The sequence below is a fragment of the Oryctolagus cuniculus genome, chromosome 1 (genome assembly GCF_051225735.1).
Source record: "Oryctolagus cuniculus isolate XC-2025 breed Fujian yellow rabbit chromosome 1, ASM5122573v1, whole genome shotgun sequence".
Lineage (NCBI taxonomy): Eukaryota > Metazoa > Chordata > Mammalia > Lagomorpha > Leporidae > Oryctolagus > Oryctolagus cuniculus.
In genome coordinates, this window is record NC_142867.1 from 138,302,863 (window position 1) to 138,317,870 (window position 15,008).

At 58.1% G+C, this 15,008-nt stretch overlaps 1 protein-coding gene across 8 annotated transcripts in view; it reads right to left on the reverse strand.

Annotated features, from left to right (window-relative positions):
• SEMA4D (semaphorin 4D) overlaps positions 1 to 10,679 on the reverse strand; it is a 127,382-nt gene extending 116,703 nt beyond the window's left edge. For 3 of the 8 annotated variants that reach the window (XM_051847448.3, XM_089315902.1, XM_051847399.3), the window contains exon 1: positions 10,463 to 10,654. The gene's annotated coding sequence lies outside the window, so the exon portion shown is untranslated. Of the gene's footprint in view, positions 1 to 2,783; positions 2,829 to 10,462 lie in introns of those variants that run through there. The other 5 variants (XM_070049343.2, XM_051847429.3, XM_089315899.1 and 2 more) reach the window with 4 other exon arrangements.
• Between the last annotated feature and the right edge of the window lie 4,329 nt (positions 10,680 to 15,008).

The following is a 15,008-nucleotide window of genomic DNA, read 5'->3' on the forward strand; positions in this document are numbered from 1 at the left end:
TGCTAATGGCTTGGGAAGGTGGTGGAAGATGGCCCAAGTTCTTGGGCCCCTGCACCCATGTGGGAGATCTGGAAGAAGCTCCTGGCTCCAGGCTTCAGTCTAGCCCAGCCCCAGCCATTGCAGCCATTTGGGGAGTGAACCAGCAGATGGAAGACACCTCTCTCTCTCTCTCTCTCTCTCTCTCTCTCTGTTTTTGAAAGGCCAGGCTGAAGCTAAGAGCTTGGAACTCCATCCGGGTCTCCAGTGGATGACAGGGGCCCAGGGACTTGGGCCATCTTCGCTACATTCCCAGGCACATTAGCAGGAAGCTGGATCAGAAGCAGAGCAGCTGGGACTCGAACCCGCAGCCATATGGGATGCCAGCATCACAGGTGGCAGCTTAGCCCACTGTGCCACAGCCAACCCCAATACATGTTTTAAACTGAGTTCTGTTCAGAGCAGTGGGATAAACTCTCATGCTGTCCCGCTCCATCCCACCAGGGACGTGAACCATATAGTAGCCATCTGAATTATCAGATCAATGGTAGTGGCATAGCAACGATTATGTTAAGAAACCCTTATTTTCGCTTGATAATGGCTCCACAGCACGGAAGCAGTAGCGCTGGCAGTTCAGATACGCCAAGGAGAAGTTGCAAAGTGCTTCCTCTCAGTGACAGGATACACAGAGGGTCTGGCACCACCACAGCCTCAGGCACCCACTGGGGGTCTTAACACATACCCCCCTGCAGGTAAGGAGGGCAGTGGCAGGATGATATGCCATGACCAAGTGGAGTCTGTGCCAAAGTGCAAGGTTACTGAGACATTCAAAAATCAACGTGGGGGCTGGTGTTGTGGCACCTGTAGCACCGGCACCTCACATGGGTGCCAATTCCCATCCCAGCTGCTCTACTTCCTATCCAGGTGCCTGCTAATGGGCCTTGGAAAGCAGCAGAAGATGGCCCAAGTGCTTGGGCCTCTGCACCCACGTGGGAGACCTGGAAGAAGCCCCTGGTTTCGGCTTGGTCCAGTCCTAGAAGTTGTGACCATCTGGGGAGTGAATGGAGGACGTCTCTCTCTCTTTCTGTCTCTCTGTCTCTCCCTCTCTCTACAACTCTCCTTTCAAACAAATAAGTAAATCTTTTTAAAAAATTAATGTAATTCACCATATTTATAGAAAAAATAAGAGAAATCATATGATCATCTCAATAGAAAAATAGCGTCTGATTAAAAATAGTGTCTAGGCTGGCGCCACGGCTCACTTGGCTAAACCTCTCCGCCTGTGGCGCCGGCACCCCAGTTTCTAGTCCTGGTCGGGGCGCCGGATTCTGTCCCAGTCGCCCCTCTTCCAGGCCAGCTCTCTGCTGTGGCCAGGGAGTGCAGTGGAGGATGGCCCAAGTCCTTGGGCCCTGCACCCCATGGGAGACCAGGAGAAGTACCTGGCTCCTGCCTTCGGATCAGTGCGGTGCGCCGGCCGCAGAGGCCATTGCGGGGTGAACCAACGGCAAAGGAAGACCTTTCTCTCTGTCTGTCTCTCACTGTCCACTCTGCCTGTCCAAAAAAAAAAAAAAAAGTGTATGTAGGAAAGCAAAGGCTCTGGAATTGACAATGAAGCAAAACTGTCAGACTTCCTGACAGGAAGCAACAGCATGGTCCTGGGTGACCTACGGTGAGGCTACAGTGAGCAGCCACTATGGAACACAGCAGAACCCAGAAGCAGCGCCTCTCTGGCACCAGGCCACTGCCAAAGGTCCCCAGATCATGGAATTAAAGAGAAGTTCATTTTGGTGCAAAGTTTGAAATCCACATATAAGTTTTTTTTCAAAACAGGTGTGTTCCATAGACCTTAGGAAGCTCCTTCATGGGGTGAATTCCTTTTCAAATACGGTGTGAAGACAGTTCAAGAGGGAAAGTGTAGGTTTTGTTTTATGTTTTTTTTTTTTTTTTTTTTTAACAAAGGGCACTGAAGTCCCTGAACAGGCAAAGAACCTCAATGCTTAGCTCTTTCCAGTTAAAAATTAACTCAAAATATGTAATAGACCTAAGCCTGAGTGCTAAAACTGCAACATTTTCAGAAGAAAATGCAGGCGGAAGCCTTTATACCTATGGTGATTTCTAGCACAAAAAAGCACAAACCAGTAAAACAACTGGTAAACTAGGCTCACTCAAAACTAAAAAGTCTGCCTCTTGAAAGACACCGTGAATAAAATTAAAAGGCCAGACAAGGATCAAGAGAAAATATTTGCAATATAAATATGGGACAAAGCAGTTGAGTCCAGAATCTATAAAGTCTTACAACTCAAAAGTAAGACAGATAACCCAACTAAAAAGTGAGCAAAAGCTCTGAACAGAAAGTCCACAAAAGGATACACACAGACGGCTAACAAGCGCAGGAGACGCTCGACTGAAACCACAGCGACCCAGCAGGACACCGTGCCCCCAGAAAACTAAAATTAAAAAGACTGACAACAGCAAGTGTTGGCACGGAAGTGAACCCACGGCAGCCCTCACACGCAGTGATGAGAGCGTAAAATGATACAACCGCTCGGGGGAAGTCTGCCAGTTTCTCACAAAGTTGAACACATGCTCACCCCAAAAGCCCAGCCACTCCCCCAGCGCGGGGCCACCTCGAATGCACCTTCTGCCCGTCCCGAGCACTCCACAGAAATGGAACCAAGGGCTGCGTGGCCGTCGTGCCTGGCTATCTTCACTGAGCGGTTGTCAAGGTTCATTCACGTTGCAGCGTGAGTCGCTGCTTCCGACTGAGCAACGCTCCGCGTGTGGACACACACAATCTGCTTACTCACCCGTCTGCTCACAGACAGCGGCTTATTCCCACCTTTCGGCGATTCCGAATGGTGCATGTTTTTAAGCCTCGGTTTCTTTTAGCGATATGCCTCAGCGTGCACTCTCTGGGTCACATGGTGATCCTAGATGTGTATTTAACTGTTCTACAAGACAGCTGCACCACTTTGCCTCCCCATCAACAGTGTGCAATCATTTCAATGTCTGCACACCTCAGCAAACTTGTGATTTCCTTCCTCCCTCCCTCCCTCCCTCCCTTCCTTCCTTCTCTCTCTCCCTCCCTCCCTCCCTTCCTTTCTTCCATCTTTCCTTCCTCCCTCCCTCCCTCCCTCCCTCCCTCCCTTCCCTCTTTCCTAACTACACCAATCCTGGTGGGTAAGAAGTGACGATCTAGCTGTGGCTTTGATTTGCAATCCCGAGCGACCAGTGAGGCCGGCCATCTCCCGCATACAACTTGGCCATTCATACACAGTCTTTGGTGACACGTTCACTTGTGTTTTAACTGGTTGTCTTTTTGGTGTTGCGCTTTAGCTCACAGCCCTTCTAATCACAATTAGCCTAACCAGGAAACAATTCAAACATCCACCAAGAGGTGACTGAACAAACAGCTCATGGCATCTCCACACAATGTCCATGTCATACTATTAGGCAATAAAAAGACAGGAGGTACTGACACACAGCGTTCCTCATAAAGTTCATGGGAGATGGAATTAAAAGATAAGTTTACTTTAATGCAAAAAAAAAAAAAAAAAAAAAGTGAGAGCCAGGCATGGATTTTTCATTATACACATTTCCCATGAACTTTTTGAAGAACCAGTGTACACAGCAGCTTGAAAATACTACACAAGGTGAAAGCAGCCGGACAGAAAAGAATGCAATACACACACACACACACACACACACACACGCTACAAGCTTCCACTCCGAAACCCCTGAAGAAGAATCGCATCCATAACAAGCTGACCTAGGCCGAGCCGGGTCAGGGGTTGGGCGTGAATGCAGAGGCAAGAGAGAGTCTGGGGGATGCTCACAGCCCGAGGGCCCTGCAGCAATGACTCAGCACGAAGATGCCACGGACCACAGGCAGCCAGCGAGTCTGGTGCACCTGACCTGCAGGCTCCGGCCTGCCAGCCCCTGGCCTGCGTCCTGAGGACGGTGCTGCCACATCACTGCCCACATCAGGTGGAACTCACTTCACAGTGCACCGGGAATGAGGACTCTCAGTCACACCCTGTCTGCCGTGCAGCTGTGCCGGGGACCCCGTGCTACCTCCCCTCCCCCGCACCCCGCCTACCCAGTGCAGGCTGCTCCAGCCGGGTGGCCACGCCTGCACAGCGGAAGGCCCTGGACAGCATGTGGAAACAGGCTGCTGTTCTCACCCAAGAGCCTCTGGTGCAGGGGACACGTTCCCAGGGACACCACGCTGCCTGCAGAGACACCTCCCATAGAGACACCCTCCATCTTCCAGCACTCAACCCATGTGAAGCAGGGGGCATGTCGCCGCCACCCTCCTGGCCTGGTGAGCACGTGTCAGGACAACACTAGCAGTCTGCAGAACCAGGGCAGCCTGTGGGACTCTCTCCTCCCACCTCATCGCTTCCCGCTCTCTGCAAACCTTAAACACAAGACCCACCGTGCCCATGGCTGCCCACAGGCCAGCTCCCCCACACGGTGAGATTCCGATTCCGGAACTGTTAGACCCCTGCTGCCCCCAAAGCCTCCTCCTCCTCCTGCAAACTCACTCTGCTCCTGGGCTCCGCTCCCACCTGCTCCTCAGGTGCCTCCAGGCTGGGAAGCTCAAAGCCACCCTTGACCCTCACCCTCTCGGGACCTCGTGCCCGCTGTCCTCCTGCTGCGTATTCCACACATGACTGACGGACACCTCCCACCCCCTGACGCTGCCTCGTTCCAGGCTCACCCTGGAACTCTTCCCACTCCAGCCACCACACCACTCCCCAAACACTTGAGCCTTTACCCAGCCAGCCCTGCACTCCAAAACTCCCAGCACGGACCCCACCCCCTTCACGGGGTTACATCTCACCATCTCAAGGCTCCCGGCTCACGGGGACCGCAGGCCACCTCATTTGAAACCACAAACACTCCCAGACCGTAGGACCCCCACCCCGTGCCGCCCACTCTGGGACATAACCTCCTATTTTTCTCTCTCCCTGTCTTGCTGGCTTTCCCTCTCCCAGTACTTTACCCTGAGTCCTTGTAGGCCTCCTGTTCTTGGCTCCCCACTGTCGCTGGTACCCAACACACCCTGCTGGGAGCAGCGGTGAAATGCCGGCAACTGTGCAAACCTAAGAGGTGGCAGGACCCTTGTGGGTGCCCAGTCCTTCACCCTAAGAACCAAGACATGAACAGCCCTCCACAGTCAGAGGGCCAACGCCGGGTCCAGGGTCTCCACCACAGGAGGAGGGATGAACAGAATGGTCAGATGCCACTCAGGTACCCAGCAGGCACCTGCGCCAAGTGCCGGGGCAGGCGGCTCCAGCAGCAGCTCATGACACACGCCAGGCTCAGAGCCGCGCCACCAGAGTCTACAGCACCCGGCTGCGCCCTCCCAGCCCGCAGAAAACACGGGCCACCCACCAGGCCAACAGCAAAAGCTCCAACACACAGCCAGACGCAGACGCAGCCTCACCGGGAACGTCCCGTCCTCCCAAACAAAACCAAAACACACCCAGCTGAGGACCAAGCCAGGCCCCGACTCCAGACCACAGCAAAGCCCGCACAGGCTGCTCCAACGACGCGGATCTCTTGCACGAGGTGAGGAAAACCCAAAACCCCAAACACTTAGGCTCCTTCGTGACTTATGTGTTTTTATTTTGTAAGTTTCTGTGCCAAATGTACCATTTTATGCTCTTTTTGTGACGGTAGCTTCTGGTTTCCTAACACAAAGAGAAGAGGCCAGGTGCAGGCCCCTCCAGGGCCGTGGGACCCTGAGCCAGGCTTGGCCAACCTCCCCCTCATGGCAGCTCGTCACATCCGTCATGGACACTGTCACTGACTGTCCTGTCCTCAGTCTCCAGGGACCCTCCCCCCACTGCCCAGGCCTGCACACAGAGCTCTCTCTCTTCCCAGGCCCACAAAGCACTCCCTTGACAGGTGGCTAACTACCGGCTCACGGCGTCACGGAAGCCACATGCAGCATGACACTGGACAAGCACGGGGTTTTCACAAATCCAGTGCGACTGAGTACCCGGGAAGTCCTATGGACTAAAGCAGACCCCTCTAAAAACTGACTGTGATAACCGGAACAACCCCAGTGCCACAGCCACCAACCACACGGCCACAGGAGGCTAGAGGATGCACCTCCACCCCCTCGATGCGCGCTCACGCCCACCACTGCCCACACACTCCTCACATCACTCACCCCCTCACCCCTGCACACTCACTCCCACACTCCCTGCCACACTCCTACACTCCCACACTCACGCCCACACACTGCCATACTCACCCCACACTCCTACACTCACTCCCATACCCACACCCTCACTCCCACACCCTCACACACACTCACCCCCACATTCACGCCCACACACTGCCATACTCACCCCCACACTCCTACACTCACTCCTATACCCACACACTCTCACAACCTCAAACACATTCACCCCCACACTCCTACACTCACTGCCACACTCACCCCCACACTCCTACACTCACCCCCACACTCACACCCACACTGCCATACTCACCCCCACACTCCTACACTCACTCCCATACCCACACCCTCACACACACTCACCCCCCCACACACCCACACTCCTACACTCACTGCCACACTCACCCCCACACTCACACTCACTGCCACACTCACTCCTACAGACTCACATGCACTCCCACACTGCACTCATACACGTCTCTACATACACTCCCACACTCCCACAGAATCATACTCCCACTGCCACACTCACACAGAATCATACTCCCACACACACACCCCCACACACCTCCCTGCACTCTGGCACGCACTCTCCCACTCCCCCCAGTCGCTCCCTGGCTCCTGGGCTGCTCTGCTCAGGGCCCCTGGTCCCGCAGCTTCTCTGTAACTGCCTGCCTGCTGGACACACAGGCACACAGCGTGGCCTTCAGCCGGGTCTCCCCACACCCGTGCACACGAAGGGGAGAAGCCTCCACTTCCTGCACTGGCACATCTTGCAAAGGAGCCCTTGAATTGTTTCAGGAAGTGACGGGCCCAATGCCACGTTTTGGGGGGTCTCATGACACGTTGCCACATTAAACTGGAGAACTATGAAAGTACAAAACAGAATAACGGACCCTGGTGTCCACCCAGACAGACCCCAAACGGCCCTCATACGGACAATACCAGCCCTCCCCACCCCACACTGGCCCAGGCAGATCCCAAACACCACGTCGTCTACAAGGGCTCCATACGTGTCATGACACGGTGAAGATCACTTTCTCGCTGCCACGCTGCAGGTACTAAGGGACCCCTTAAAACCATCCTTCAGGGGCTGGGTTCAGCAGGTTCCGCCTCTGGCTGCAACACCGGCCAGAGCGCAGATTCGAGTCCTGGCTGCTCTGCTTCTGATCCAGCTCCCTGCTAAAGCATCTGGGAAAGCAGTGGAGGACGGCCCAAGTGCTTAGGGCCCTGCACCCACTTGGGAGACCCAGATGGAGTTCCAGCCTCCTGGCTTCAGCCTGGCTCAGCCGCAGCTGTTTTGGCCATTTAGGGAGTGAACCAGTAAGTGGAAGATGTCTGTGTGTCTGTCTGTCTGTCTGTCTCTCTCTCTCTCTCTCCCTTCCTCCCTATCCATCACACTACCTCTCAAATAATAAAAATTTTGAAGACTCATCATTTACTCAACACATCCAATCATCTAGTACACGGCATCACTTCAAAAGGAGGGACTCTTTGGATCAAACATGGATCTGGCTGGAAGCTCTGGGTCAAGCTTTGTCCAGAGGCAGTCACCCCAGGGTGCACAGTAGGTACGACCCAGGGGAGGGTGCAGCCAACGCTCTTACAGGCAGAGGCATCTGAGACAGGCCAAACAGGACCCCAGGGACCCTGCCCCCAGGTGCCTATGAGCCCATCAGTGTCTCAGGAGTGGAAGCAGGGGCGCAGGCAGCAGGGAGTGCCCAGGTCACGGGCAACCTGCTCATCCCAAAGATTACCTGACAAACCCCACCCAGCTCCAGCCCAGGCCCAGGGCTCACGGGTGCTACCTTCCCAACGCATCTCTGCTCACCCATGCCACCTCTCCATGACAGAATTGCACAGAGGCCCCAGCAAACCTCTCCCTGCAGGTGCACGGGAGCTGCCGGACCAGCCACGCTCCGGGGCGACGCCCTGGGGATCCCGGGACACAGGTGGCGCTGCCGGAACTACACTTGCTCAGCCCAGTAGACAAGGCCATGGGGACCGAGGACGAGATCTCCCCCAGCACCGCTGTCCAGCCTCTGGCCTCCTCCTCCTCTTGCTGGGATCATCCAATTCCACGAGAAGTGACGGCCCCCAGCTGGGGCTGCAGCCAGCACCCTCCTCCCAGGGGCTGCACCCAAACTCAGCAGAGTGCACGCTCGGGTTTAATCCTCACATGGTCTCCCACCCCCCCACCTGGGTGGGGTCACAGATCACGACTGTCACTTCCAGAAGAGCCTAGGAGCGGGGTGGGGGGGGGGGCAGGAGTACAGGGAGCCCATGCCACCTCCTCCAGCTCCAGAGTCCTTTGAACCAAGCACATTCCTACACGAAGGGAAGGTGTATTACAAAGCAACCAGGAAGCAGATCCTCTCCCCAGGCCTGCTTGGGCGCAGCAGACCCACGGCCTGGTCTGGGGACAGTGGAGATATATGCCCCTCCCCCACAAGAGGTCCCAGCCACACCCAACAGGAAGAGACCCCCAGCAACCACTCTCCCTCTGGGCCCCACCCATCCCCCCTGAGCAGGCGCCCTCAAGAAGCACATCGGATGACGAAGACCATTGATTTCTGCAATGCATTATTGATCGCGCTGGCCCCAGCAGGCGCCCCCTCGCAGCTCCTTCCAAGCCAGTCATTAGCGCATTCCCCAGGACCGGCCCACACCCCCCAGGCCCAGTGCAGGGAAGACAGCACCATTTAGCATCTGCCGCCGACAATCTACCTGCAAGAGACGGTCCACAAGTGGATGGTGTCATCAAGGACACCCTACAGGACAGCTTCTAGTGCAACACGGCCGCTGGGCTTTGCACCCAAACCTTAGCCAAGGGCGGGCCACTCTGGGAGGGGTCTCTGGTAGCCTGGGTGCCACACAGGAGCCAGAGCTGGAGGACTTCAATGGCTCTGTTTCAGAGTGCAGACAGACAGACGAGCACCTCGAGGGGAGGCAGCCCCAGACCCCCATGCCAGCACTGGGTCTGGCAACGTGGCCATGTGGTCTTGCTTACTTGTGTCATTCTTGACAGGCACTCCCAGTGAGCATGTCCCTAGCCCAGCCCTTCCCCCAGGGGGAGGGAGGAGGCCTGCTTTCTTCTCCTGGTGGGCGATCACCGACACATGGCGTGCACAGACACCAAACGTGCAAGTGACAATCGGAGTAACAGCATCCCCAGCACAACCTGCTCCGGCCCTGCCTGGCCGGCGTTGCTTGTTTCTGGGGCACAGTAAACATTCCCAAATAACCTTCTGGGTAGCCAGCCAGAGGGCAGGCCCCAGGAGGGGGCTGTGGGGGGGGGCACAGGAGGTGACAGGCTGCTGGTGTCACTGCACTCCCCAGAAAGGAAACTTCCATTCAGTGGCGCCCAATGGAGTTGAAAAGGCTTAGAACGGCAGGAGAAGAAAGCTGGCCACAGGCCCCTGGAGCGGCGGCCACCCTGGGGCCTGGGATGTGCAGAGCAGAGGGAGGTTTGCAAGACAAAAGCTGAGCAACTTCTTGCGCCAATCACAGACAGCAGCCCCCACCACAGGCCTCCTGGAACTGCCCACCTCCAGGCTCCCAAATGTTCCCCCCACCCACCCCCCAGAATCCTAAACCAAATCGAGCCAGACGATGGCCGCGGCCTCAACTCTCATTTCCAGGTTTTCACTGGCAAACCCCCAGCGACTCAGCCCCTTGCACTCGCCAGGCGCCTGCAACAGGTGCAGCCCCACGGAGCTAAGGATTCTGGCTCTCCCGAGCGGTTCTACAATAACGCGGCCAAAACCCCCGAAGGAAGCCGAGGCCTGCGGCACCCACCACCAGGCGGGGGCGACCTGCCCCACCTGTCTGAGTGCGCCGCGCCGGGTCCACTCCCAGAGGCCTCGGCCTCGAGACCAAAATGGAAAACAGAAGCCCGCAGGGAGGCTGGGCCCGGACCGGCCGGAGCGGGCCTGACCGGGCGGGCCGGGGCGCGGCGGGGCTTGGGCGAGCGCGCCGCCCCCTCCCCGGTCCGGGTCTGCCGTAAGCCCAGCGCCCCCGCGAGCCACCTGCGCCCCGCGGTCGGGCCGGAACCAGGCAGGGGAGGGGCCGAGCAGGAGGGGGTCGAGGGAGGCGTCCAGGGAAGGGACTGGCCAGGAAGCTCCAGGTGGCGTCCCGGGAGGGGTCCCGGGTGGGGTCCCGGGTGGGGGGTAGCTGCAGGGGTCCGGGGAGGGCCCTGGGGTGCGGCGAGGGGGCTCCACGGAGCGGGGTGGCCGTCCCCCGGCACCTGCCCGCGCCGCGCGCTCCCTTCCACGCGACCCGGCACTTTACCTGAGCGCGCGCCCTGCCCCGGCGGCCCGGCGAGCGGGGCGCCAGGAATGGCGATGGCGGCGGCGGCAGCGGCGGCGGCGGCGGTGGTGGCGGCGGCGGCGGCGGGCGCGGGGCTCGGGGACGAGAGCGCGGGGATGCTGCGGAGCGCGAGGACGCGGAGGCCGGCGCGGGGACGAGGGCGCGGAGCGGCGCGGAGGCCCCTCCCCCGCTCCCTCCCTTCCCGCCTCCTCCTCCGCTCCCCTCCCCCGCGCCTCTTCCCTCCCCTCGGCCCTCCCCTTTCTTCTTCCTCCCTCCTCTCTCCCTTGGTCTAAGGTTCTCCCCTCTCTTTACCTCCCCAGCGCGCCTCTTCTGGCTCCTCGGCCTTCGCCCCCTTCCTCCCTCCTCCTTTCTTACCTCCCTCTCCTAACCCCCACCCCCGGGCTCCTGGACAAGGCCCAGAGGTTGCCCCCTTGCCTCGCCCTGGTTCCCAGGACTGGAAGCCTGACTTCTGACCACCTCCTAATGGACCAGTCTGCCCACTCTGAGAGCCTGGACTGACCATGCTCTTTCCAAGGTCCCCTAAATCTACTGGGGTTCCCGCATCCCTAGCCGGTGGGGCCGACTCTGGGTCCAGGGTCTGCACCTGCTGTGTGTGAAGATCCAGCAGCTCCCAACTTTGGGCGAGAGTATCCTGGGCCAGGCTGTCCTGGTCTCTCGGTGTGCCGTGGGCAGGCACTCCCCACCCCATCCTGGCCTGGCTTGATGCCCTCTCATAGCAACCCTCTGCTGAGTGGTCCTCATTTTCCACACTGGGTGCAAAGACCACCCCGCCCCAGTGGGGCACCTGGTGAGACGCTGTGACTGGCCCAGGTGTGGGGAGTTGGAGGCCACCCCCAGATGGTGCTGCGCCAGCTGCCACCATTCCCTTCTGCAGGACAGAGACACACTTCCGGATTGACCCAGCACGATCCCCAAATGTGAGGCGTCCAGGTGCTCCCTGGCCAGGATAGCTTCATGGGCTACCGCCCTGGCCTTTCAGGGGGCTACTTTGCTCATAATCACAGAGCCACGGTGAGCAGCTCTTCCCTGGGTCAGATAAAGAAAAACCCAAGAGCCAGAGTTCTCTGCAGAGGCCTCCTGCCCATTAGCACCCAGCTTGGAGAGTGGAAGCAGGACCCCACCCAATAAAGGCTGACCTGGCAAAGCTGGGGCCCCAGGATGCTTGCATGGTGGGGCAGGGAGCTCACTCCGCCCCTTCTCTGCTATGTGGGGGCCCTGACCCTCCTGCTGGAACCGGATGGAGTCCAGCTTGACTCTTTTTTTTTTTTTTTTTTTTTTGATAGGCAGAGTGGACAGTGAGAGAGAGAGACAGAGAGAAAGGTCTTCCTTTGCCGTTGGTTCACCCTCCAATGGCCGCCACGGCTGGCGCGCTGCGGCCGGCGCACCGCGCTGATCCGAAGGCAGGAGCCAGGTGCTTCTCCTGGTCTCCCACGGGGTGCAGGGCCCAAGCACTTGGGCCATCCTCCACTGCACTCCCTGGCCACAGCAGAGAGCTGGCCTGGAAGAGGGGCAACCCGGAAAGAATCCAGCGCCCCGACCGGGACTAGAACCCGGTGTGCCGGCGCCGCTAGGCGGAGGATTAGCCTAGTGAGCTGCGGCGCCAGCCCCAGCTTGACTTTTGGCTCAGAGACTTCCGCAGTGACGCTGGCCATCAGCTGTGTGCCCTCCCCACTGTGTGCTCAGTGGTCAGTGCCGGGGATGGCCATCACAGGAAAATAGAGGGGATGGCTTTTCCACTCACATGAGCCCATGTTCCCCATCCAGTTTGCGTGAAAATGGAACGGGGCTGACTTCACAGCGTCTCACAGCCCAGGAAGGGCTACCCACTTGGGTTCCCTAAAAGCAAGTGCAGTGGAGATGGAAGGGGATGATCATGGTTCTCCACTGTTAGGACACACATGGAACATTGGACCCTGAATGGGGTCTGCACGCCCAGTGGGAGGGTGGCTGACGCCCGCCTCAAACCTTCAGCCTGCAAAATCAAAGGGAGCACAAGATGGCAGAACCCAGATATTTGCAACACTGTGCAGGGAAGAGAGATTACCCCATGGGGTTGTGAAGGGCAGAAGGAGGACAGATGGGAGGAAATGAGGTGAGAAGGTGGATTTCCGCCCAGGGCGGGTGCTTTCCGACAGCGCGCCCTGCTGTAGCAGCCGCTGTCCCTGCAGGCCCAGTGTCTAGACAGGTCAGCCACCTGGGAATGAGCTGGAGGGGACCTGCAGGTGTGTGAGGGGGAGGGCTTTTAGACCGGGCGCTCTGAGTCAGGTGGAGGGCAGCCCAGGACAGAGGAGAGAGGCAAGCAGGCTGACCTGGAGCCTCCACTTCTCTTTGTGACCTTGGAGACTGAAATCTGTCTGGCCTGTTTCCTGACATGTACAGGAGGTTTAGGAGAGACCAGCGTGCCTGGGGGCCCGGCCCCTAATGAGGGCTGCTTTCCCAGTTCCCTGTAACTCAGTGTGGTCACCCAGGACATGGGACATGGGGCATTTCAGACAAATACATAAGAAGAACAACCTTCTCCCCCTCTTGCTCCCCTTGCTCCCCCTCTCTCCACCTTGCTCCTCCTCTGAAGCCCCCCCACCCCCTTGCAATGTGACTTCTGAGCGGATCAAAGATAGCGCATCGATCAACCCGTCTTCCAGGTTCCCTAGAAATGTCAACCGTAGGTACTTAGGTCATGTTTCCCCATCAAACATCAACCTCCCCTGGAGGTAGAGCAACAAGGTAGCTGTGCAGGTTTGTTCGAGTCCCAGATGGGATAGACATCATCTAAGGGTGGCAGTTTAAAGGGCAGGAACAGTCCTCGGCTTTGACCTTCGTGCCGCAGATGTGCAGAGACACGTGCTTCTCTGCCCCCCACCCCGGGGCTGTGTGCAGCAGCCTGTGCACGGGGCCACTGCAGCAGTGGTGTTCGCGTATCATGTGGGTGGCTGTATCCCTGCATTTTGCACGAGGATAGCAAAATACCTGCAACTGAGGAACTAAACAAAGCAAAGGCTTATTTTAGCTCAGAGTTCCGGTCAAACACCCACAGCTGGTGACAGTCTTCTGGGTGGCAGAGGCCCGAGGCAGTCCAGGGCACCACCCGGTGAGAGGCAGGGAGTCCACCCACGTGTGTCTCTTCTGGCCTCTCTTCCTCTTCTTAGAAAGCTCCCAGGACTCAGTCACCTTGCTGAATCCCAGCCCACTCCCTTAGGCCCCCGCCTCTACACACCACAGTCGGATTAAGTTTCCGCTTGATGGGGATTCCGTTTCAACCCTTGGGGGATGCTCAGACCACAACCGAACAGTAGCAGGAGCGGGGAAGCAGCAGGAGAAGTTCCGGAAGGGCAGACTGCTCATGCTCCACCACTGGCTGCAGAGGTGGTGCCCAGGCGGAGGCTGCAGGGGGAGGTTAGCGCAAGTGAGCAGAGAAATGCGGCCTGCAGGGGCTGAGGGAGTGTAGGGCCTGGGGCCTCCCAGGGCACGTCTAGGGGGATGTCTTTTGAAGACAACCACAAAGTATGCCGCACATTTGTGAGACGGCACTTTCGCTGTCACCTATATGATGGCTGCTGGTACCGTGATCACCACCCCCAGCCCATCCTTGTCTCTCTCCTTCCTGGTTGGCCTCTCTGAAATAGGAAAGGGTCCTCACCCGCTCCACCAGACGCCCTCATGGTCAGAGCATAGGCTTCGGCTGGAGGAGGGAGGTTACAGGGCATCCAGCGGCCGCCTGCTCCCTTCCATGTCTTCCCAACCCAAGGGTGAGGCGTGGCCCTGGCCGCTGCACGCACCCTGAGGTGCTGCCTGCATCTCTCTGTGCTGAGGAAAGCTGGCTGCAGATGTGGGGTGGCCCTTCCCCGCGGCTGAGCACGCAGCGTGGGTTCTGGAGCCTACGCTAGGCGGAGCGCAGGCTGCTGCTCCATCTCATCAGCGCCGGCCCCACCTCCACTGACCTGCCCCCTCAACGCCTTTCTGACATCAAGGCCGCTGCTGCCACCAGCTGCCAGAGCCGCAGGCCCGCCCTGCCCCCTTGCCTGTTAGCAAACACCCATCGTCTTTTCCTCCAACCCCCCCCCCAACATACACACACCGCTCTAGGCACAGCTAGGTGTCCCCCACCCTACCCACAGCTCTGACGCCACATGTTGCTCTCCAAGAGCCAGAGCCTCCCCAGCTTCCAACATGATTGGGTTTTGGTATTGTTACCGAAAGCTCGGTCCCTGTCCCCGCCAGAGCTAAATCAGAATAACAACGACAAGGTTTTGGGGTGAACCAAAGAGAGCATCTTATTTGTCCACAGCTGAGAGCGTAGCAGACTTCCAAGTCTCCAGGACTTCCGCTCTGCTACAAGAGGGTGCTTGTCAAGAGGCCGCCATGAAGGGAGGGCTGGCATGGAGACATCACGCGGGAGCCACAGGTCTCCGGGGTCAGGGGCCGGGGCTTGTCGCTAGATCTGACACAGGCACTGAGATCAGATCCAGCCTGACCAGGTCACCCTCCTCTGGAAAGGAAGTGGAGGTAA